Below are 24,600 nucleotides of genomic sequence, written 5' to 3' on the forward strand. Positions count from 1 at the left end.
CAAAACAAAGCAACGCGCACTATTTTATCTTGTTCCCGATACACTCCTGTGCGTCTTATGCTTGAATCGCTTAGTGGGCTCTCTATGTCCCAGGCCACTGAAATATCTAACATTGTATTGATTTTCAAAACACTTACAGGAATATTTAATTCCAAGGTGCATGAAACATGCTTATAATATCAGATCTAAAAACAACTTCGTTATTCAGTTAACCAGAACAACACATATGCAAAAAAGTCTTTTCAATGATAGCCTGAGAGTATTTAATGCGCTGTCCTCCGATGTATACTACAAATTTTTAATTCCTTGACGTTCTATGAATGTATAGTTAAGTAGTTAAGTATTATTATTATTATTGTTATTATTATTATTTATTTATTTATTTAAAATTTGTTGATATTTAGTAGCACATTCTGCTAATAAAAAACTACTTTCAATTTCAAACCTTGGGTAAAAATGGAAACAGGATGGAAACAAAACCACCACAATATTGTTAAAAGCTTATAAGGGTCAAAGTATTAGGTATTGAAATATGTTTGTGTGTGTGAAAGCAGGTCAAATACTAAGGCACCTCCGTTCTGTCGACGTGGTTAAGGATAGAAGACTACTACTACTACTACTTTAAAGGCTCTTTGACAATGTCTTCATGAAGATGTCTTCTGACAAACGTTGTCTATGAGGTAATAATGATAATAATAATAATTTGCTTGTCAGTATAAGTTTTTGAAGGAAACTGACAATGTATATAATTCAGAAGAATCCTTATAGTTATCACATTTTTCTGTTAAAATGTGTTAAATAGTTTTTTTTTAATTCAGTCGGGGAACAGTTGTTTTTGGTAGTTGCTGGTATTTTGTTATACAATTTAGTTATACAATGAAGTTTATGGACTATTGAATTTTGTTTACAGGATGATACGGAACACACAGGTCATTCTCTTTTAAGTCTTTTATGGGTAATTGATGTTAGATTGTTCTAGCTAGGAACATTGTCTAAAGATTTTTGGATGTCAATAAATATCACTTGTGTTTCTATGTTTATAGCACATTTTTTTCTATTGCTATTTATCTTCCGCTGCAACTTTTATACTCTATCTCTCAATTGCGAATCGCTTCTCAGTATTCCTTAACAATCTCCTGTAAGGTAATTCCAAATAACTGGCGCGGGTATTGGGTCTCTGCAATAAATTCCTTAATAAGAAGCTTAAAAGATTTAAAACATCGCCTTACAGTTTAGTTCAGACCGTAAAACATCGAACAATGGCAATTGTTACCGGAGTTTTAATCTACTTAGAATGTTCTACACCTTGACGAAAGTGGTCTCAATGAAAAACAATCTTGCGGTTTATGCGAATCCAACCGTGCCGAGTACAAATAGGATTAGTTCGTTAGGCTATATTCGTAGTTACACGGATTATAACTAACGTTTTAACCGGACCGAACTTTTACAGTCCCCGATGATTCATTTCGTGTTTATTAAACTTCATTAAACCCTTTAGTGATAGAGTAAAAAGCATATAACAAAAAAAACTCGGATTTGTCGAAGCTCTGAAACAGTGATCGCTCAAGTTATCATTGATATAAGAAAACTTTGAAGAAATCGGTATGGCTATACCATTACTGAAAGCCGAAAATGCAGTGCAATTAACACCTATAGGATTCATGGAATGTTTGAGAAGGTCAATAACACATAATCTTACGCAGTAATTTAATTCGTAAAATCACGAAGTCGCGCCGTAATTTTTATATAACAAAAGCATACCCAGCCGGCAGAGATTTAAAACCAAAGACCCCATGCGTTAATTTTTGTAAATATTACAACAGGAGAACTCACTACAAACAAGTCGACCCCATTCGTGCGGTTTTTAGGTTTGTGGTTATGTCTGATTTCCGCTCTGGAACCGGCATTACATTACTACTAACTTCAGGAACCACGCAGGATGCATAATCTTGCACAGTAATTCCATTCGCAACGCCACTTATACGGTTAACGGCTGTAATATACAATATAAAATAAACAAGGATTACTCAAAAGTCGGAAAAACTGGACACCATGGCTCGAAGTTGCGATTCAATGTTATATATTTTTTTAGTAGTTGAATTTTATTCTGGATTCATTTATTAATCATCAATAATAGTAGTATAATAATAATAAACGTCCAAAAAGACCAATTATTTGTACCCTCAGGGGCAGTCTAGCTTAGCACTTGCTACTCTATTACAGCTAAGAATTTTACAGCAAATTCTTTAAATGCAGTAAATCTTTCTAGTACTTAATTTTTGAACGTATTACAATTTCAATTCACAAGGTTATTAGGTAGTGAATTACAATATTTCATAGGAAAAACTCTACCCTCGCTCAAAAAAAGAAACTAATTGTTTCTGCTCAATGCTGCCTCCTCAGCTTCAGATGACCATCATAGAGTTAATTTTTTTAATTGATTATGATTTCAATTGAATTAAAAACACCCTTGAAACATTATATATGCGTAACTTTGATATTTGCTGGTTTTAATGGTTTTTACGGGATCAACAATATTCTTGGCTCTAGTTAATAGCAAAATGGCATTTGTTTCTTTCGAAATGTGCGATATGATAAAAAGCTCTTACAGTTGAAAAAATGAAAAAAATTCTCAAGTAGCGAATCATTATAGTCGTTTCTCTATTTTAGACAATAATTTTTATGTCTCTGCAATACTTTTCCAGCCAACGACAACTGCAGGAAATCTTGGCGGGCAATTTGCTTATAAACTCAACAAACCCAGAAAACGTGTACAAAATACTTTACATCCCCATGGCCACAAAGCGTAGCACTCAGGTCAGGAGGTAATTAAAGGTCCCTTGGGTTTTTTAACTGGTTAGCTCAAAAATTGATTATTCAATAGATACAGTAAACACTATTGATGATAATCTAAGAATAAAGCAACAGGTAGAAATTCATTCGACAGAATAATTGTTATATGAACTTGACACTGAGTTACATACTCGGCAATATATACTCAACTCTTTTGCACTGTGTTTTCGACAGTCAAATTCTAGCCAGGGTTATCATAACAATTCAAATGGTATTAGTAATTCACACCACTCTGAAAGTATAAACATAAAGATGCTCTCCGAGTCTGAAGTGGAAAAAGCTCTCAAATTCACAGAGGGTCCAGATTTAATTCCAGCATTTCTTGTACATCACTGTCGTTTTATTCTAGCTAAACGGCTTGTAATACTTTTTAATCTGTATATGAGAAAACAAACCGTCCCTAGTGAAAATGTCCAAAACTATTCCCGTACACCGAAAAAGATTGTAGATCGAAAATCAGAAACTATAGGGCTATTCCACCATTACCAATTTAATAACTATGTCTCAGTATATTTCTCAGGCTATTGATGAAGGTTCTCAAATGGACGTCATATATTTTGATATTTCAAAAGCGTTTGATCGCTTGATAATTTGTTTTCTTCATATTTGTCTACATTGCTTCCTTAATTTTGGTCAATGACAATGGTAAAAAGCTTATTTTGATATATGCGGAAATTTTTAGTAATTTGGAGCATGTCAACAATTGGTCTCTAAATAATAACTTGCACCTTAATACAGCCAAGTGTAATGCAGTCTCTTTTACCAGTTGTGAAATATGACTATCATCTTTTTGATAAAATTCTATCCCATTGTAACACTTTTTGTGACTTGGGAATAATTTTATTCCTCATGTTAATCAAGTATTGGCAATTGTCGTAATTTGAAAACAGAAAGTGGTTAATAATAATCTATTTATTTATCTATGCAAGAGATTGTTAAATATTCAACGTTTTTTATATAGTTTGCGTCCGCCATATTATAATTTCAGGTCGCGCATCAGCTCGTTCAGAACCCCCGGCAATATGGCCGGGTCAAATTACGAATACGTGTATGGAGAGGTAATTAAGCGCGTTTCCTGGTCCAGGAGTGCGTTCTAATTCATATCACTAACGAAATAATATCTGGGTCGGATGATGCACGCGGGACCCGGTATAAATATAATGGCGGTCATATACGCGTTGTAATTACAGGAACAATAACAACGGTAGTTACCTTTTTTCTGAAATGAGCTGAGGGTGAAATATTGAAGCAAACATCTAACGGCCACAGGGTCCGTTAAGACAAAATTGAGGCTCAATAAAATGCCGTTTCGCATTTTGGAAAATTTCCGTATACTTCCGAAGAAAAATGACAATGGTTTCCAGTGTGTCCTGCATTTATTTGCTAAGATAACTTAATGTGAGAAGCCCATTTTCGTGGCCATAATACGACCCTGAAGTACGTTTTTAGGTGAGAAGATGAAAAAGATTAAACTTATTACATTTTGGTAGACAACAAATCAGTTGGCATAAACAATTTCTGCTATACTATGACATACCTATATTAAAAATATACATAACTTCATCACTACGGTGTCCAAAGAGTAACCGTCTGACTTTGGATGCTTAATATATCCCCAAAGGAAATAATCGAGTTGAATGAGATCTGGGCCATCTTACAAAACCATTGTTTCCTATCAATTTATTAGGGAATACATGATGAGCAGGAGCTCTGTCTTGTTGCCACCATAATTCTTGCATTGCCGTCAAAGATCGATTGTCCAACTAACAAGTTAACCTAAAGTCTTACCTAACATAAACATCAACTCCAATAAAAAAAAAACAGAGAATGGGAAAATAAATTAATAATTACAGTGAATGGAGCAATAACATTTTTACCTTAGCAATGGATTACGAAAAAAGTCCAAATCGTGTCGAGCATTGTACTTGGAGCACATTGAGATAATAGGTGAAAATTTTCAAATATTAGTTCTTAGAGCTGGCAGAAAGAATGTGTTACTATGTCTTAAATTAATACGGGGTTCTAAAAAATTTGGTCTACATAATAGGTCATTAAATAATGGTAGTCATGGCGATCACTAAGAGACACATGAACAAATTTATTTTATAATGTTAAATGCGAAAATTCTTGTGGAGGTTATAATCTTTCCAACTTAGTCGATACATACTTCAAACATTTTCTATAGACTATTAATATGACAATTGTACCCAGGAGACTAAACCACTTAGACCAGCCGTATAAGTTATATAATATTTTTAAAGTCTCTGGTGTAACGTACGATAAATCCATAGCGTTTTGAGACTTCTGTCTGTACGTTATTAACAATATCGCTTACGAAAAACCATAGATCGGCGGGGCAAGTTCGTAGCGCCTAGCGCGAAGCAGCTTTTTTTTTAAAGAGAGCTTCGCGGTTTCTTATGGTAAAGGGCATCGTTTTTCTATCGTGCTCCTGCAGACCACTATGGAACTTTCCCAAGATCAATGTAATTTCATTGTACATACACCCCGTATAAAACGTTTTTTACTTATCGCCGAGGTTCAAAGTCACAACAAACTTTGATAGATATGAAAAATTGTACAAGTAATAACGATTCCCAATTATATTATTCCAAGTATCTCGCACGCCCTGTATGATAGACGAAACTTGAGACTCTCTCTCTCTCTCGACACAACATCCGAGACTGTTTAAACCAAATTATCCCATTTTTTATAGTATTTCAATTATTGCTAATAATTTATCCACAAAAATGGCAATTTTTAGGTTCTTTGAGATTTTTTTTTATCATAATCGACGCACCCTGTACATATTTGAAAAAATTTCGGAAATGAACGTCATCCTGCCTTGATAGCCCCCGAAATAGGAATTTTCATATGGATTTTTTCAAATTTCTCGAGCAGTGTGTATGTAGCTCTTGATGCGGCCTATGACACTATTTAAACCGATTATCCATATTCTTTACGATTTTTGATTTCCGGTTAATATTTTACTCTGGAAAAGAACAATTTTCAAAGTCTTTTAGATTTTTGCATCTAATTTAAAAACCCTGAATATAATCGAAAAAATTTTCAAAATAAATGTTATAGCACTGGATTCTCCGCGTCTGCTAGTTAAAGAATTAAAAAAAATACTTTGCTGTACTTAATTGCGCTCAACTTTATTAGTTTCAATGTGGGTTTGAACTTCTACCTCTCTGCCCAATCTGAGGTAGGTAGCTGAAAATTTTACGTTTTTTAATGTTGCACGGGATATCGCGAACACCCTGCACAATAGGTGAAAACCTTAAATACAAAAGTTTTAGCTGTGTATTCGAGCTTTATTGCCATGTAAAAGAAACTGATATCTGAAACACAGTTCTTTAGTTGTCTTCAATTTTCAATAATAGAGAGTTTTTTTTTTTAATCTACAGCGCATCCCGTACATTTTTGAAAAATTGCCAAGATTAAAAGTTTATGCAGTCAAATCTTCTACGTGCTCTCGTTTAAGAATTTTTTTCTGTTCCATGAACAGTCGAAAACCGAAAAAAAGAAAGAGATGGACGCCGAAGCTTGAACGCAGCTATTTTTATATATTTTATATATCCCGTGGACGGTTAAAAAGAATCAACATTTGAAGCGTGTAGCTCAAACCGTTCTGAAGTTATCGTCGAAAAATCTAGTAACAGAAAACGGAGAAACGGAGAACTGACAGACAAAAAGAAAATTGCCTCGTCGGCATATATCAAAAAACTGACATCAAGATCTTTACCAATGCCATTAACGAAAATGTTGAATAATATTGAGCCATATGACCATAAAGGTAGATATACTGATTGCACTGACCATAAAGGTAGATATACTGATTGCGCTTAGTCAAAAATGAAGAAAACAAATTAACAAGCCATGAAAAACGCTTTTGAAAAATGTTCTTAACAACATGAAATATTTTGTGCTGCAGATAAAGGAAATAGCCCCATAGTTTGTGATTTGCAATCTACAATATTTTTTTGGAATAATTACGATAATGCCTTGTTTGTTTGTCTGCAAGATCATTTGACTTTGAATCTTAGGCCATTTCGTCCGCTTTCAACTGTCTGGAGACTTCAAATACTGGTATGACAAGCAACCACACACCAACCACAATAGGCACAATAGGAGCGGAAATCCCTCTGTAGAGAAGAGAAACTGGGACACAACGTATACTACTCCCGGAGGATAATTTCGATGGTGTTTATTGAAAAGTAAATGATGTTTTAATACAACACAGTCATGACTTACACTTTGAAGAAGCCACAAGCATGATTGGCGAAACTTCGACGAGTTCTGTTCTTAGGCGGAATCCAGAAAGTTTGTATCAATCAAAATCCATTTTTCTCCATAACCTTCAATATCAACTAAAAAAAATACACGCCGTACATATTACATAAAACCAAAAAGATATTCATTGGAGTTGACGCAAGTTAAAGTTAGCACAAACAACCGCCTCGTATACATGCGGTCGGTTACGTACAATAAACTTCGGACAATTAAAACTTTTGGAATGGAGCAATTTCTGGTCGGGGCTCGCTGCATTGGCAGTTGCTCCGCAGTTATCTGGATGCTTGGGCCAGCGGTAAAAGGGAATTAACTTTTCAGTCAATTATTCCGGCATAATGCGGCGTTTAACCGTGAAAGCGACGGCAGGAATAAGTTTGTTATCACCGATTAACGGACAAACGAAAAACATCAAGCTCGTGCACCATCGACAACATTGTCCCACTTACGTTATTAGGTACTTGGAGAAAGATTTAAAATTTCTGGCTAGAAAAATATTGCTCAACTCTTTGCCCATCATTTTTATTTATCTGCTTAAGTTAAAGTTAAAAAAAGGAAACTCCGCCATATTTTAACGAATTATCTGACTTTGCAATTATTTTAGAAAATATTTTAATCGCGTGCTGCGTAACTGGAACCAAAAGTTATCTGATCTTCTGATATATATGGAAACACGGGCTTTGAAAGCTTCGGGTTCGCCATAAGACTAAGTCAGTTTTCGTTATCCAAACTCTGGTGCTTCTTATGCGCTAAGTATTAATTGCAGGGATCAACATTGGGCTCACTATTATTTCTATTATTTGTAAGTGACTTAGAACCTCTGTTCTCTGAAAATATACTAAAAAATAGTGTCAAAAAGTGTAACTCTATGAAGAAAGAAGTCACTACCAGAGCAGTCACCACAAAAGATGATGTAAGAATAGTAAGACAGGTTAATGAAAACCTTGCATTGTGAATTAGACATACAAAAAAGTCAAAGCGGAAAGAACTAGGGATCTAGTGCATGAATTATAACGTGATTATTCTTGCATAATTTGGCAGAATTTTAATGCTAAGTGTATACCTGAAATTTGCCAATTAAAAATCATGACTCAGTTACTGTATCTTTTTAAAATCATTAGTTTTTTGTACTCCATCCATCGACAATTTGATATTTGCCATACTTAAAAGTCCCAAATAAAACGTTTCACAGATTAAAAAAATGCGAAAAATGTGGAAAATATAGAGATAGCTATAGAGAAGTATTTTACAAAAATCAAAGCCAAAGCGGGGTGAAAAATTTCTCCGTAATAAAGAAAATATATACTGACATTGTCAAATACACTAAAAAAATTGGTCACGTTAGTAGCCATTTTGAAAAATCGTTTCGCGCACCGTAATTTACTAAATCCTTGGTCGTACACCGGATCATTACCGAACAAACTGCGCGTTAATATTTTACGAGGTTTTCAGAACCACGAAAATTGTCGTGTTCGAATATTTAACGAAACCCCAGCCCGGTAACTTTCAGATGAATGGCGTGTTCCAAATTGCCTTTGAGCCCGGCTAGGAATATTTATGTATCAATAAAATAAATAATGGTCCAATTTCCTTGTCATTTCAGTACCTCATTTATTACGGTAATGTAGAATACAGTGGCTCACAATTATTTAAATGTGGAGCGAAGCGAATGTACGATATTGGTAGTTTACTCCTTGCTTACTTCGGAAAATTGCTATTTGTGTTTGGCACTCATCCTAAACAATTGGTAAATAAGTTTAGTTATTTAAAGTAAATTCAAATTCATACTGAGGCTCAAAGTATTCGTTGTGACTCCCTCCATAGGTTCTGCCTTGGAGCCAGTTTTGCTAATCTACTTTCTTCCCTTTAGTTCCTACAGATTCCAGACTCTTTGCTCCTTAAGCTTCCTGACAGGTTTGGATAATGGACTTCAGAGAAAGATGAATCTGCAGTTCGGATGAATTTCCATGAGGAAGGAAAATAGCTGTTGTACCTATGTTCTTTGTTCTGTCTGTAACTTTTTCTAAAAGCTTTATAATTTTGAACCTAACTTATTACGGCAATGGAGAACACTGGCTGACCATTAACTAAATGTGGAGAGAGGCGAACGTAAGACGTAATGTAAGATCTGTGGTTTACTCCTTGCTTACTTTGGGAAATTGCTATTTGTGTTACACACTTTTCCTAAACAATTAGCAAATAAGTTAAGCTATTAAAAGTAGATTCGGATTCATATTTGGCAGATTTACTAATTGGCCTGAGACACAAAGTAGCCGTAGCTATAGAGATTTATCTAAGTTTTGACATGGAACCGGCTTTGCTTGTCTAGTTCCTTCTGTTTACTTCGTGCAGATTCGTGACTCTTTGCTTCTTAAGCTTAATTAGTCTGGATAATTGACTTCAGAGAAAAAAAATCTGCGTCCAGATCCGTATCAATGTGTTTTACTTTGGTAATGATTTCAGTTCGGATGAGTTTTCTTGAGGAATGAAAACATCTGTCGTAAGTATCTCTCTTTTGAGAGACGAAAATAGATAACACGAACCAAAACTAATTGTTAACTATAAAAAAAAATATGGCTTAATATAATTATCTTTTTGTCTCGTCACAGAACATACTCTGCCTTTGCCGCAGTGTTACCACACATATTAGGCACCGGGTGGCCAGTATAACGTAATCCTATGCCTTATCTCAAGGTGTACGAAAAAATCTTAAATACAAAAGTAATCTGATTTGAAGTGAAGTTTTATTTTATTATATTTTTGCATATACAGGACACTCGGTGTTGCTTGTGTAAACACACATTCATTTTTTTTAAACGGAACATCTTTAATATTATTCCAATGTTTCCAATGTTTTTTGTTAACACCTAAAAAAATATAACACTTAAAGAACATCTAACTTGGATTTGGATTGGAAGAGTAGGTATTGTAATAAATTTTCATGATGAAAAAATAAAGTTGTGGTTACCCAAACAACACTGAGTGCTCTGTACATGGTAAAATATAATAAAATAAAACTTCGTTCGAAACCAGATTTTGTATTTAAGATTTTTTCGTACACCCTATATGTTCTGAGGTAAGGATAGGGTTACGTTATATTGGCCACCCTGTACAATATAAATGTATCGCATACTTAATAATATGTAATAATGGCCGTTCTACTTTGAAGAACCTTTTTACTAACTTCATGGCTGAGGCTCTGGCCAATTCGATGGATCAAGGAGTATTACTGATCAAACTTCAAATAATAATTTATTGGCATGAACCGCAACCCGCTAGCAAAAATGTCTGGCAATGCAAGCTATCCACATGTAATAGTATATTATGCAACAAGTGCGGTAAACGGCATTTGACTCACGAGTTTGTTTGAGCGGAGCGAGTGTTTAATAAACGAGCTACTTAAAAATTTCACCGAACGTGTTGCATACTATACTTTTTCTACGACCGTTAGTTTTTGGGTACATTTTCTCAAAACAACTCGAATACATTCACTGACATGGCCGTCCGAATTGACAAACGTAAAATTCAAGACGTTGGAAATATCTCCGAAATCATCCTATTGCTCCCAAACGCGTGCCGTAAAATCCCGGAAATGTCCGAAGTGGCTCGGATCTGTGTGAAACGAAACTGATGTGGTAAAGTGACGATTCCCGTACGCTAGATCGGTGTGTAAATAGGTATTTTACAAACGGGAGTAGAAAAACATTATTATCCGACCATTAGTAGAACTAGGAGATTCCGAGCCAATCTGAAGCATCCACGTACGCTAATGGAAACTTACCAAGCCGAATGATAGGAAATTATTATGCAAACGCGCCAATTCATCCCCCTTAATGACTGTAATACGTAATACCGGATTCGGGCGTACATCGGTGTACTGTTATTGTGGTGCGCCAGAGCCCTCGGAATGTTTGATCTGATACTTCCTGAGTATTCAACAAACTGTTACGTTGTATCCAACCGAACGGAATTTGAATTAGCCCGGTCCATTGTCGCTGGTTTCAAAGGCGAACCTACCGATGAAATTGTGCACAATCGACGTCATACATAATGCTTCGCTATTCGAGTCGAATCGATGGGGAAAATTGTTAATAGCGGATTGAACTACTCGAGTTTTATTTTCGACGTAAACGTAGCCAGTAAAATATGAAACATTTCTACCAAAGACGGCCAACATTTATTTATTTACTGTTAAGAACCTACCTAATAAGAATGAACTATTTAAAAAAAAACAACTGGATTATTATAATTTTTTATTTTATATAATTGTCTGTAGTAGGGCTAACGGGTGAATTCTATGCAGGTATAAAATATAATAGACGAAAAGTGTAAATACGATACTCGGAATCGGATGTTTTCCAACATATTTCCAACGTAATGAATTTTATATTTCAAATATTCCGATAACAATATTTTGTTTTATTCTATATTAAATATATGTTTTTTTTTGTTAAATTGTTGTTTGTGTGATACCCTGTATTATGATTTTTTATTTACTTAAATACAGTTATTTCAAAATATTTCTACATTTTGTGTAGTGTTATGAAACTGTTTTCATGATTTAATTATAAACTGTTCGTAAATATAGAGCTTTTTCGTAAACACCTTTTTGTGTTTTTATTAATATTAAGTAAAATTTATTGGCATAATAAAAAAAATGAAATTAGTAAAACACCTAGGGTTTTTCTGGCCCACTGTGTGCCGGTGCTTTCAGGCTGAGCCAATTTTTTGTTTAATATTGTAGCACACTCTGCTACGACGAATCCGTTGTATACACAATTAGTACTCAAAATGTACGCTGCAAAGTAAAAGAGACAATAAATTATAAAAACTCGTCGTCGAGTAGCTTTCCTTTCTTTTTAAGCCCGTAGAGGAGCGGCAAAAACAAAGTAGAAATAGAAAACTAAAAATCTCATTACTTTTTCACGGTCGCCCGTCATTTGCAGCCGGCAAAATTTTTACCTTGACGTTGAGCCAGATTAAGTCTAATTGTTCCAATTAAAAGCTGGGCTTTCGCGTTCGAAAAATGGGATTTTGAAAATTCCTCCGCTTCGCCGTTCCGATGCAGATGTTCCCCGAATTGAAAGGGCTAAATTTTAAAAGAATGCGATTTATTAAAAGTTCGATTGTTATCTGTCTGCGGGTAGAAAAATCGATTTTGATCGGAAAGGAAAGGGCGCTGTCGGAAAATGACAATGTAATTACGATTTCTTTCGCGGAAATATCATTAAGATATCTCTTTCGGACATGTATACCTATTTCCATCCACTCATAGAATATAATAGAATAGAATTTGTTGACCACCTTTTGTTCATACAATTATCGCAAGTCATAAATACAATATGTAGAAAAATATGTATAAAAAAAACAAGATTTCTTTCGAAAAATCATCGCTGGGCGGGGCAAGTTTGAAGCATGTAGCGCGTAGCATCTTTTTATTAAAAAAAAGGCGCTTCGTGGTTTCTTGTGCTAGATGGATGCATTGTTTTCCTATCGTGCTCCTGCGGACCACTATGGAACTTGCCCAAAATCGATGTAATTTTATTGTGCATCCTGGATGAAGTGTTTCACATCTCGGCGTACTTCAAAGTTACGGCAACCTTTGTTAAATTCCAAAATTCTTACAAATAATATCTATTCTCAATTATATTTTTGTACTATTATATACTGTTCGAACGGATTAGCAATTGTTTGTACGAATTTTGATTTACTGTTAAAAATTTACTTACTACAGGAACAATTTTCAGGATCTTTTAGATTTTTGTCTATAACTAAAACACCTAGTATATAATCGAAAAAAATGCGTAAAACAAAAGTAATAGCCCCGAATTTTTTCCTATGGGATAAATCGTTTTGCAGGAAAAGAAGTTTTTCTGGAACCAAAAAAAATCAAAACTTAAAAAAAAATAGTTTATGGTATTTTTTTGCTCACAATTTAAGGAGTCTAAATGCGGGTCCAGGCTTCTACTTCTCTCCCAAGTGCGAAGTCGGTAGCTGGAAATTTGGGGCACTTATTACGTTTTTTAATATTGCACGGAATATCGCGAACACCCGGTACAATGCTTAAGAATCTTAAATACAAAAGTTTTAGCTGTCTGTACAGGCTATATCGTCATGTAAAAGAAACCCATTTTTCATTTTTTTTTAATTTGTGGCGCGAAAAATTGTGGGGAATAAAAGTTTATGGAGCCGTGTCCGTGTGTCTTCTGGTTCAAGAATTTTTTAGGTCCTGCAAATGGTTTTTGAAAAATGGCCTTTTTTGTAGACCCTTGCACAAGCGATTTTTAACTAAAAATTGGTTGCCAGTGCTCCAGATAACCTGTACCGTCAATCAAACGAACAACTTTCTTTTGGAGTTTAAATGCCTGGTCTGCTGTGGCAAAATTACCAATGAGAACTATGCCGTAAGTTGGCTGTCAGCAAGTTGACTGTCAATCCTGGCAAGGTGGAGATGGTCATCTTCACCAGAAAAAGGAAGATGGAGTGCAACCTCAACATTTTGATGGATGGGGTGCCTCTTTCTGCAAGCGGAAGTGTCAAGTACTTGGGGGTATGGTTAGACTCTAAGTTGACCTTCCAGGAACATATAAGATCAAGGACCAGGTCGGCCTTTGGAGCTCTGTGGGCGTGCCGGAGAGCGGTATGGGGCACTTGGGGCCTGGGGCCGAAGATCATGCGGTGGATCTACGGTACCATGGTGGTGCCTATGCTCACGCATGGGGCAGTGGCATGGTGGCCGGGGACCAAGCAAGCAAGGCTAGTTCTTGACAAACCGCAGAGACTGGTTTGCCTCTGCATAACGGGCGCCATGAGAACGGCCCCCACGAGGGCTCTAGAGGCTCTGGTGGGGTTGCCCTCTCTGGCGGATCGGGTGCAGATGGACGCGGCCAGGACAGCTGTTGGGCTGACGAGTTGCGGGCTCTGGAGGGAGGGAACCTTCAATCGGGGTCCGTACGATATTTTAGAGAGCTGTCGCAGGGATCGCAGGGCCATGGGCATGCCGAGTGACGTCATGATCCCCGAGATGACCTTCTTTGACAAATTGACCTTTCTCTTCCCATCAAGGGAAAAGTGGAGAGAGGGCAGAGTCGGCTCCCAGGATGGACTTATCTGGTACACGGACGGGTCCAGAATGGGAGATCTGGCCGGAGCTGAACTGCACTGCGAGACAACGGGATCGAGCTTATCGGTCCTTCTGGGTCAGTACTGCACTGTGTTTCAGGCGGAAATTTTCGCTCTATTGATGGCGGCCAGAGAGGTGCTTCGGCTCAACCACGGAAGCACGAGAGTCTTCTTCTGCTCGGATAGTAGGGCTGCACTTATGGCGCTGAAGTCAGTGCGCACGCGCTCCTTGTTGATAAAGGAATACAAAGGGGTACTGAGAAGGGTGGCTGAGGAGAGGAAGGTCACGTTGGTCTGGGTCCCGGGTCACACCGGTATCCGCGGCAATGAGGCAGCGTACATCTTAGCCAGAGAGGGCTCCTCACATAGGCATATAGGGCCAGAGCCCCGCTTGGTGATCACCCCGTGTGTGAGGCGGGGAGCTCTCGAAGCCTGGGCGAGAGACCGGGCCGCGAGGGGCTGGAGAGTTGTTCCAGGAATGAGACACAGGACATTGCAGGCTTAGGAAGCATCTTTGCTTGCTAGGCATTGGAGACGACCCGGAGTGTAGGTGGTGCATGAAAGGGGAGGAGACCCCATATCATCTGCTCACCGAGTGCCCTGCCTTGACATGGGCAAGATTGGGAGTCTTCGGAACGGCCCTGATCGATCCGAACTCAGTGCACGGTATTGGGTTAAAGGAGTTTCTATTCTATGAGAGGGGCGGCATTCTGGATCCCCTCTAGAGCGGCCTGAGAATAAAACGGGCCCATCTGGTGGCCTAAGTGTTTGGACGCCCGCGAGGACGCCCCCCTTTAATACCAATACCAATACCAATACCGTAAATTAGATGAGAGTGAAAAAGAGAAAAATAGGTAACTCGCAATCTGCCCACAGCAACCAGTCCTTTAAGTTTACGAATTATAAAAATACTAGAGGCAAGTTTTTCACACAAGATGTTCATATGAGGAGACCAATTTAAACTATTGTCAAGCTTTACTCCCAAGAGCGTTACATTCTTGCCCTCCCGTAGATTATTATAAGTTGGGAAAACAAGACCTTGTGTCTTATCTGTGCATAGATTAAGGTTATTTTTGGTGAACCAAAGTTCCGCCATCCGCTTAACGTTATCAACATGGTGCATAAGTTCATTGGAGTCTTTGCCATAAGTCACAAACGATGTATCTTCCGCATAAAGTGTACATTTATTGGGAAACAGAAAATGATACAAGTCATTGATGTAAATAGTGAACAGTAGGGGACCCCAGACGGAGCTCTGAGGCACGCCACTGTTCACAGCCCTCAACTCCGAAATGTTATTGTTAAAGACGGCACACTATCAGTCTGTCTGTCATGACCGGACAAGATCCTCATAATTGATGTAAAGTACGAAACTTATTAATACATAGGTTTTTCAAAAAAGGGAACTTCTCAAACGCCAGGTTGCGAGAATGCATTTTTTTTTAATCCATTCTATCAAATACCGGATCATTTTATAGTTCGACGAAAGATATACCGTTTTTTAACGTTAGGTCTAACCGCATACCTACATAGCTTAGGTTTATCTTAAAGGCAGTATTTTAAATTCCCGGAAGAGGGGCCTACTCGAACTATTATGCGACATTCCAGTAATACACCTTAGGACTTTTTTTTTGGATTTGAAAACAGATGTCGCATGACTTGAATTTTCCCAAAAGGGAATAGCATAGAGTAATCTCCAATAGATGTGAGCATAGTAGAAATTTATTATGCAGTTTCCAGTCAAAACAGTTTCTAATTTTTTTGTTAAGAAACAATAACTATGCAGCTTTGAAGAAAGTAATTGGCATTGAGTTTCCCAAGATAAAGTTTCGTCGAGCTATAGTCCTAAAAATTTAGCGTGCTATTTTATGATAAAAAGGGTAAATAAAACAGGGCCATACACTATACCTTGTGGTACGCCTCTATTTACAGATTGGACTTAATTTGACACAAGTTGCCTCTGTCCTGCCTTATTTCAACATGCTGCCTACGATTTGTTAAGAACGATCTGAACCAGTTCAGAGGTATTCCACGAATTCCGTATTGTTCCCTCCTATTTAAAAGAATTTCGTGGCTCATACAGTCAAACGCCCTTCTAAGATCACAAAATATCCCAGCAGGGTGCTCTCTAGACTCAATATAGTTGATAGCATGCTTCAAAATCGGTGAAGCGGCTAAGCATGGCGTATTCAAATATATTAGCAAAGCATGATGTGATTGCCATTGGAGGGTAATTTTCTGCAGAACACCTGTCACCCTCTGTTAATGATCAGGGAGTTCCATGGACTCAGGATATAGTCGGCACACTTGAATATTACAAAAGGTATAACTATCAAGGCAATAAGAATTATTGTTTTTATTTTTTTTTTAAGTTCGATATTTCCTCTCGAGAGAAAGGCCTAATGTACATACTTTCAGGGAAGCTTCCAATTACATCTAGAAATAAATTTTTGTGCATGTCAGATGACTTCTTAATTTTGTCAACTGTTTTATTAGGAGCTTCTATAAAAAAGTTGTTCATAAAAGTGGCTAATGCTACCGGTTCTTTAATAATATCAGCATTATTCTTTATCTCAAAATTCAGCAGTTTTATTTTGATTAACTGACTGTAAAATTTTTCTCTCGTGGTAACCTTTTTTTGTTAAATTTATTATTGTTTTATTTTTACTTTTCACGTATTTATATGTTTCGACGTAAACACAGCCTTTTTTGCGCAAACTATTTAATTTTTTAGATATTTGCTAGAAGTCTTTACTGACGCGGAATCTCATGATTTCTTGTTGGGACATTGAGAACGGGCTTTTAAACGAAAATGTTTGTTAAAGTACCACAGGAAAGTAGAGTAAAAACGTCAAATATTTTATCAATATCACCGGACGCACTGCAGACGAACGACTAAGGATCTTTAAGTAAATCTGAAGTATAAACTCTAATATCATTATTGTCAAAATTTCTGCCTAGATACGAGGGCGCTTCTAATAGTTACTAATATTATACTATCATTCCATTAACATTTGACAACCAACAATAGAAATTATACACATAATCCCCAGTATACGATACTAAAATCTCAAAGAGCGAAATCTAGCTATATGTAAACCTTTTTGATAATACAATTTATATCAAGAGAACCCGTAGTAAAGAAAAATAAAATATATACAAAAGAAAAAGAAAGTCACTAATTTCAAAAATAATTCTGTGATTAATTAAAAGACGAAAAACCCAAGCGGCACTTTATTTACCAAATAACACCCCTTTAATGTTCTTTCCAAACAGTTTTAAAGATGATAAGGCGAAGAGATGTCTATGACGATTAAAAGTTTTTGCCGCATTACAAGTAAAGCCCAGCTCGTAAAGAGCAGATTTGTGTTGAGGCACAGTTAGCGTATTCTCCCTAATATTTACATTGTGGGTTTCACAGCGAGAAACTAACTTATCTTTTAAATAAGGAGGGCTAATCTCTTTAAGATCGCTAGAATAGGTACTCAAATAAATTATCTATTCTAAACCACTGCAACAATTTAATTTTAGGGGACGCGTGCTCTTTTTTCCTTAAGCCCTGGATAAACCTACAACAGTTGCTTTGTATTTTTTGAAGGCGTCTATGATCAACGGTAAAACAATAAGAGGCAATATGACAATGCAGACATAATATATGACTCCAAACTCCAGTTTTTTCCAAACTTTAAAATTCAACACATGCTTATTGGCATATTTGAAATATGCTCAATAAATCTTAATGATACGTCCACCGTTACTCCTATACTTTTGGCCAAACGACAACGGCGAGCAATGAGTTTTAACAGCATCTAATCTGAAAGCATATCTCTTACTATAAGTGAAAACCTGCTGCATGTCGAAATTGATATCTGCTTCGACCTCATCATAATGGAACGGGTCAAAAATATAAACCAGCTGGGTATCTTCAGCGTATGACTGAAATTAGCAAAACTGCGGTACCCAAATAAAATATATAAAAATAATAGTGGCCCTAAGATTGATCCTTGAGGCACTCCTGACACCACTTCACCAAGTTTCGACCCACCAGCTTTGTTGAGAGTAATTGCGAAAAAAAGCCAGTGAACCGTTAGGCAGTCCAAAGCATTGCGATTTAGAGCATAAAAGTGAATAATCCACACAATGGAAAAGTCTAGTAGAACTTGTATGCTCGCAAGTTTGTCATCTAAGCTCTGAAAACTGTTGCAGTGCTGTATCCCGGACTGAAAAACAGATGATTACTTTTAACAAATTTATAGAGCTACTCTGCCTTAGATCATTAAACTATTCACGATAACTTACTTTACGAATGGACAACAAAAAGAGGCTGGAAAGTAACCACTCCCGAGTCATGTGTTTACTATGAGGCTTATATGGTTAAGTGGTATGGGTATACTCAGTTTCAACATTAAAAGTGAAATCCCATCAACTCACGAACCATTTGATTTAAGTGTATAGAAAGCTGACTTTATTTGTCAGATGCAGGGAACCGAAAGTGACACAATAGTATATTATGCAACAAGTGCGGTAAACGGCATTTGACTCACGAGTTTATTTAACACGAGCGGAGCTAGACCTTAATAAACGAGTGACTTAGAAAATTTACCGAACGCGTTGCATACGACCCTTAGCAAAACAACAGGAGTACGTTCACTGACATGGACGGCAGAATTGACAAGCGTCAAATGCAAAGCGTGGGAGATATCTCCGAAATCATCCGATTGCTCTAAAATCCCGGAAATGTCCGAATTGGCTCGGATCCGTGGGAAACGAAAATGACGTGGTAAAGTGACGCTTCCCGCACGCTAGCTCGGTGTGTAAATAGGTCTTTTACAGACGAGAGTAGTTGTATCTGGCAAAGTTTCCACACAGTCGACGCATCCTGAGAGTCGACGCTTTTTCAAGCCTAAACGAGGATAACTCAAAATTGCGAAGGTGGTTATAGGTATCCCAATTTGAAACTGATTTATTCAGTGTCTTCTTTTGAAGTGCTCCATTCCATAAGAATATCTGTTAGCCAAGGAGCATAAGGCTTACTCAGTCACACGAAACGCAGAGGGGCATCGTTATCGAATATTTTAACCAAATTCGCAGTAAGAAACTCAATTTTGCTATCAATATCATTCATTTAATTTTGTTTGTATCATCTTCTATTCATAACTTTTAAAGATAAAAACATCATTTATCATCATCAGAATCATTCCAGTTTTCTCGTTACTGAAAACAAGATGCAAGACGTAAGGCTTTCAATTCGTTCTTTTGTCTACAACAGACCAAAATTATTTGATAGTCCAACCATGAACCTACCTAGGTCAAATTGCAATTACATTTTAGGTAAAAACAACAACAGTAATCTTCAAATGCAAGGTGACCCTACGGAAGTAGTAAACCGTTATAATGAGTATTTATTATCAATTATGCCAGATCTAATCAAACAATCGGAGCGCAAACAATGTTCCTCAGAGTGGTGTCACCAGATGAAGTCACTAAAATAGCTAATAAAATAAAGAATAAGGACAGTAGTGGTTATGATGGAATACCTCCAAGCATAGTTAAATTATCAGTGTCCTATATTTCAGTTTCAAATATGGAATTTTTCCATATCAAGTAAAAACAGCTGTAATCAAGCCAGGGGTGACGCGGAAGAAATGGATAATTATAGACCATTCAGTCTTTCCTCTGGTTTTTCAAAAATATTTGAAATAGCAGTATGTGGTAGGTTGGTAGACTTCTTCATTGACTGTAACTTGTTTAGTGACCATCAGCATGGGTATAGGTCTAGCAAATCCACTGAAACTGCACTTTTTAAGTTTACTAAATTGGATAAACCACCCTATTTGAACTTTTGGACTAGATAACAAATTGCCCAACAGTTTAGAAGAAATAAATAGTTTGAAAAGATTTAAAATAAATATTAGGACACTTCTGATAGAATTATAAACCTATTCAATAAAAGACTATTTTGAGAAAATAATGGAAGAAGTTTTATATGTTAATGTTAATTGTATAGTATCTCTAGGTATTAGACGCCATATTCCGTTGTGCTTTTAAATTTTGTAATATACTAACACAATTTGAAATAAAGATGATGATGATGATGATGATGATTATTATTATTATTAATCTAAACCGCTAAACGCGAACTACACAAAACAAAATGGAGTTTTGCAGTTACGCGGTCTTGAAAGCCACTTCATTATTTGTCGCCGAGTGGTCGCCGTTCCCGGTAAACTGACAAAATTAAATGTCGAACGCAGACCTTCATTGTACTAATGAGTAATAGCGCATTCCATGAGATAACGAATATTATTTCGAACGTTGTGTCATTGTGTTTCGTTGTTCTTTTGAGTTTAATGGGGCCGCAAACGAACCCGCATTTGTATACGTACTTTTGAAGCGCCACTGCGAAATTATGAATTGGAAAGCGCCATCGAAGCGGTTTTGATTATTCGATGTCGACCACGTTCGTCGACAGTTCGACGTCGAAGTGAAAGTCGTAAGGTCGACTGACCGAAATTATGTCAAAAAATAACATTCAGGGTAGAACTGCGAAGTATCATTATATGAAAAAAATAGATAAACTGGTATTATTCGGCATAACAATAATAGTATATTATGCGGTAAACAGCATTTGACTCACTAGCGAAGCGAGTGCTTAATAAACGAGTGAGATCAAGAGTTTCCAGTCGCTTCGGACATTTCCGAGATTTTGCCGCACGGGTTTCGGAGCAATCGGATGTTTTCGGAGATATTTCCCACGCCTTGAATTGTGACGTTTGTCACTTCTGACGGTCATGTCAATGAATGTATTCGTGTTATTTCGCGAAAATATACCCAAAAACTAACAGTCGTAGAAAAAGTATAGTATGCAACACGTTCGGTAAATTTTTAAGTCACTCGTTTATTAAACACTCGTTCCGTTGCGCTCCGCTCGTGACAAATAAACTCGTGAGTCAAACGCCGTTTACCGCACTTGTTGCATAATATACTATTTTCTACTCCCGTCTATAAAATACCAAATTAGACACCGATCTAACTTGCGGGAAGCGTCACTTTACCACCTCAGTTTCTTTTCTCACGGATCCGAGTCACTTCGGACATTTCCGAGATTTTACCGCACGGGTTTGGGTGCAATCGTATGTTTTCGGAGATATTTCCCACACCTTGAATTGTGACGTTTATCAATTTTGGCGGTCGTGTCAGTGAATGTATTCGTATTGTGTTGCGAAAATGTAGCCAAAAACGAACGTTGATAGAAAATTTAACATCCCATTGCTCTCAAACCAGTGAAGTAAAATCCCGAAAATGTCCGAAGTGGCTCGGATCCGTGGGAAACAAAACTGACGTGGCAAAGTGGCGCTTCCCGTACGTTAGATCGGTGTGTAATTAGGTATTTTACAGATGGGAATAGAAAGTAGTATATTATGCAGCAAGTGCAGTAAACGGCATTTGACTCACTAGTTTATTTGACACGAGCGGAGCGCAGCGGAGCGAGTCTTTAATAAACGAGGGACTTAAAAAGTTTACCGATCGTGTTGCATACTATACTTTTTCTACCGCCGTTACGAAACTGATGTGGTAAAGTGACAATTCCCGCACGCTAGATCGGTGTCTAATTAGGCATTTTACAGACAGGAGTAGAAAAAAATACATACTTTTCATTTTAGCATAAAACTTTCAAATCACTTGATTGACACACTGGATTATACAATTTAAATTTCGTGATCTGCGACATCCAAGTGGAATGGTAGCTTAACTAAAACTGCTAAGTTAAGTTCTGAAGAAGTCAACAGTATCATTGGCGAATCCTTAGAAAGTTCTACTCAACAACAACCAACGCAGGAAGAATCCAGAAGTTTTATAAATGGCAACATTTTGAGTTAGCCAATGAAGCTCGAACTCTGCGCAAAGAAGATTTGAAAAAAGCTGAAGGCAATATTGTGTTTTATAAAAGACAGCTCTGGGTGTATAATACTGGAATTCACCACGGTAAAGAAGATCGCAGATATTGTTACGTTTCGGTCGAAGGAGAAGCTGGCCGGCGCTCTCAAGAAGTGGGATCATGTCACAGTCAAACATACATTTCCTCAGAAGTGAAACGTCTTATTCTGCGGAGTGACTCGTGTGGGGATCAAAACAGAAATATTAAAATGACTCTTTTCCTTCTTTATATTTTACAAAATACCCCAAATCTCGAAACAATTACCCTAAATTTTCTAATCTCGGAATTTCAAGGATACAAAATGCAAATTAAAATCACTCCAACGTGTTTATACGATGACTACATTAATATTACGAGAAGCTTCCGTAAAAAAGGCATTTGTAGTAACAAAAGTGAAATCGAATAATTTTTATGGCTTTTCAAGTATTGAAAAAAATATTGTAAAAAGCGTCAAACAAAAATAGAATAAAAAAGAAACCGGCTACATATAAGATCGATTAAATTAATAAAGAATATCCTCTTCATAATTTTAGTTAAAGAAAATAATTTTGCACATGGATACCAGGAAATGAATATAAAAAAAATTAAGAAGAAGACCATCCACAACCTTTAGTTCACCTTTCACATCTTCTGTGGTCAAATGGTAAACCAATTTCTGAAGAGAAACTTAAGTATTTTATAGCAGTTTAAAAACAGATAAACGTATAGTTGAAGATGTAGATGGTTTCGACATGGAGAAGCTAGATTTCAATGTTGATGTAGAGTAGATACTTAAGTTATCGAATTTAATATTTTTCCGTTAGTCTTTAATGTAATAATTTGTTGATACTTCTTATTGCTTTTTTTTTTCATTTTGCAAAATCCTACCAAGTCCTATCCTACCAAAATTTTTAGTATTTTTGAAAAAATATTTTTGAAAAAAATAAATGAATGCTCCTATGAATTATCCATCAGAAGCATCACGATTATTTTGCTTGAGCAAGTGCTTCAGTCTATAAAGGCAGTACATCATTAGATGTTACGGGATTGATGGAAATTACATTAACATCATAATACCGTTTACAATCTGACCAAACCATCTCTGTCGCATGAAATTGCCAATGATACTTGCCCATTCTTAACAGATTTTTAAATAATTTGAATTTGAATTAAATTTGAATGAAATGGAACGTTCATTTCTTGCTGCCACGAGAGGCTTCATTAGGAATTTTCTCAAGAAGTCCACAGTGAAACGATGGATTGTCCATTATTATTGTACCAAGGTTGTGCCTAACTAAGATTGGGCAACAAAATTTCAAAATTTTTAATCCACCAATTAATGAACCATGTGAAATAGCAATATCATAGGGATATGTAGGGATTCTACTGGGACGTGTTCTCTATCTAAAAACCATGAAAAGATTATATATTATTCATTTGGAAAAAGGGAAAGCTTATTTTTTTTTTATACCTGCCGTGAAAACAATTTCTAAGCGTCAGTCGTTAAGTGCAATAAAAAAAATTGTACGCTTTGAAACGATCCTAAAATTTCGGCCCTGAAAAAGTTTGATTGTTTGTATATCAGTTCCTGTGACGGTAATTGTACTTTTTGGTCCCTATTAAAACTTTTCACGGATTGATGTATGGTCATTCGATTAATAATAAATACTACTGGTAAATAAATTATTGGCATCGATTTTTTGATTAACCGCTGCTAGAAAAAACATTTCCATTGCTGTTCACAGTTTGTTAAATGGCACCCATAGCAATATGTGTCAGTGTAGATTTATTTTTGTTCTGAGAATGATTCAGTAGGAATACTAACAGATTGTCGAACTTCTTGGCCTTTATTTTTTTCCCGAAATCGCTTAGTATTCGTTATTATTTTCGTTACACAAACTGAAAACTAAAAAGTGCATTAAATCAATAAAGTAGAATCATGATATTATTGGTTTCTGCAGAGCTATCGGAGGGACATAAGTATTGTCTGATTAACACATTGATGAAAACTTGAGTCGCACTTAATATTGTTTGCTTGCTAATGAGTTTATTTGCAGTCTTTAAGTCTTAAGGCTCTTTAATATTAGTAGTATAGGAGTGAGGGTTGGCGGTTAAGATTGTTGGGTTGTTTAGAATTTTTTTGAATTCTCGGAGTTTTGGTTTTGGAAAAAGTCATAACTGATGACGAATTATGGGTCCCAATGAACGAACCAAGAATCACCAAGACCAAAAAAAGCACGCCAATTTCGATAAAATGTTAAGATTTTGTCACAAACAGAGTTCGGAATTGTGGGAAAAGAATTCATGAATTTTGCATCACGATAAAGTTCCTGCTCACTCGTCGTGGCTTGTGCTTAACTTTTTGGCCAAAAACCAAAAACACAATCATGTTTCATCCACCATATTAACATTATTTG

General features: G+C 36.5%; 1 protein-coding gene across 3 annotated transcripts in view; it reads right to left on the minus strand.

Moving 5' to 3' along the window:
- Positions 1 to 24,600, minus strand: part of LOC132706109 (protein O-mannosyl-transferase TMTC1-like) — a 464,920-nt gene that overhangs the window by 278,469 nt on the left and 161,851 nt on the right. The window lies entirely within an intron of this gene.

This window comes from Cylas formicarius, unplaced genomic scaffold (genome assembly GCF_029955315.1).
Source record: "Cylas formicarius isolate icCylForm1 unplaced genomic scaffold, icCylForm1.1 PGA_scaffold_8__14_contigs__length_24414737, whole genome shotgun sequence".
NCBI classification, from domain to species: domain Eukaryota; kingdom Metazoa; phylum Arthropoda; class Insecta; order Coleoptera; family Brentidae; genus Cylas; species Cylas formicarius.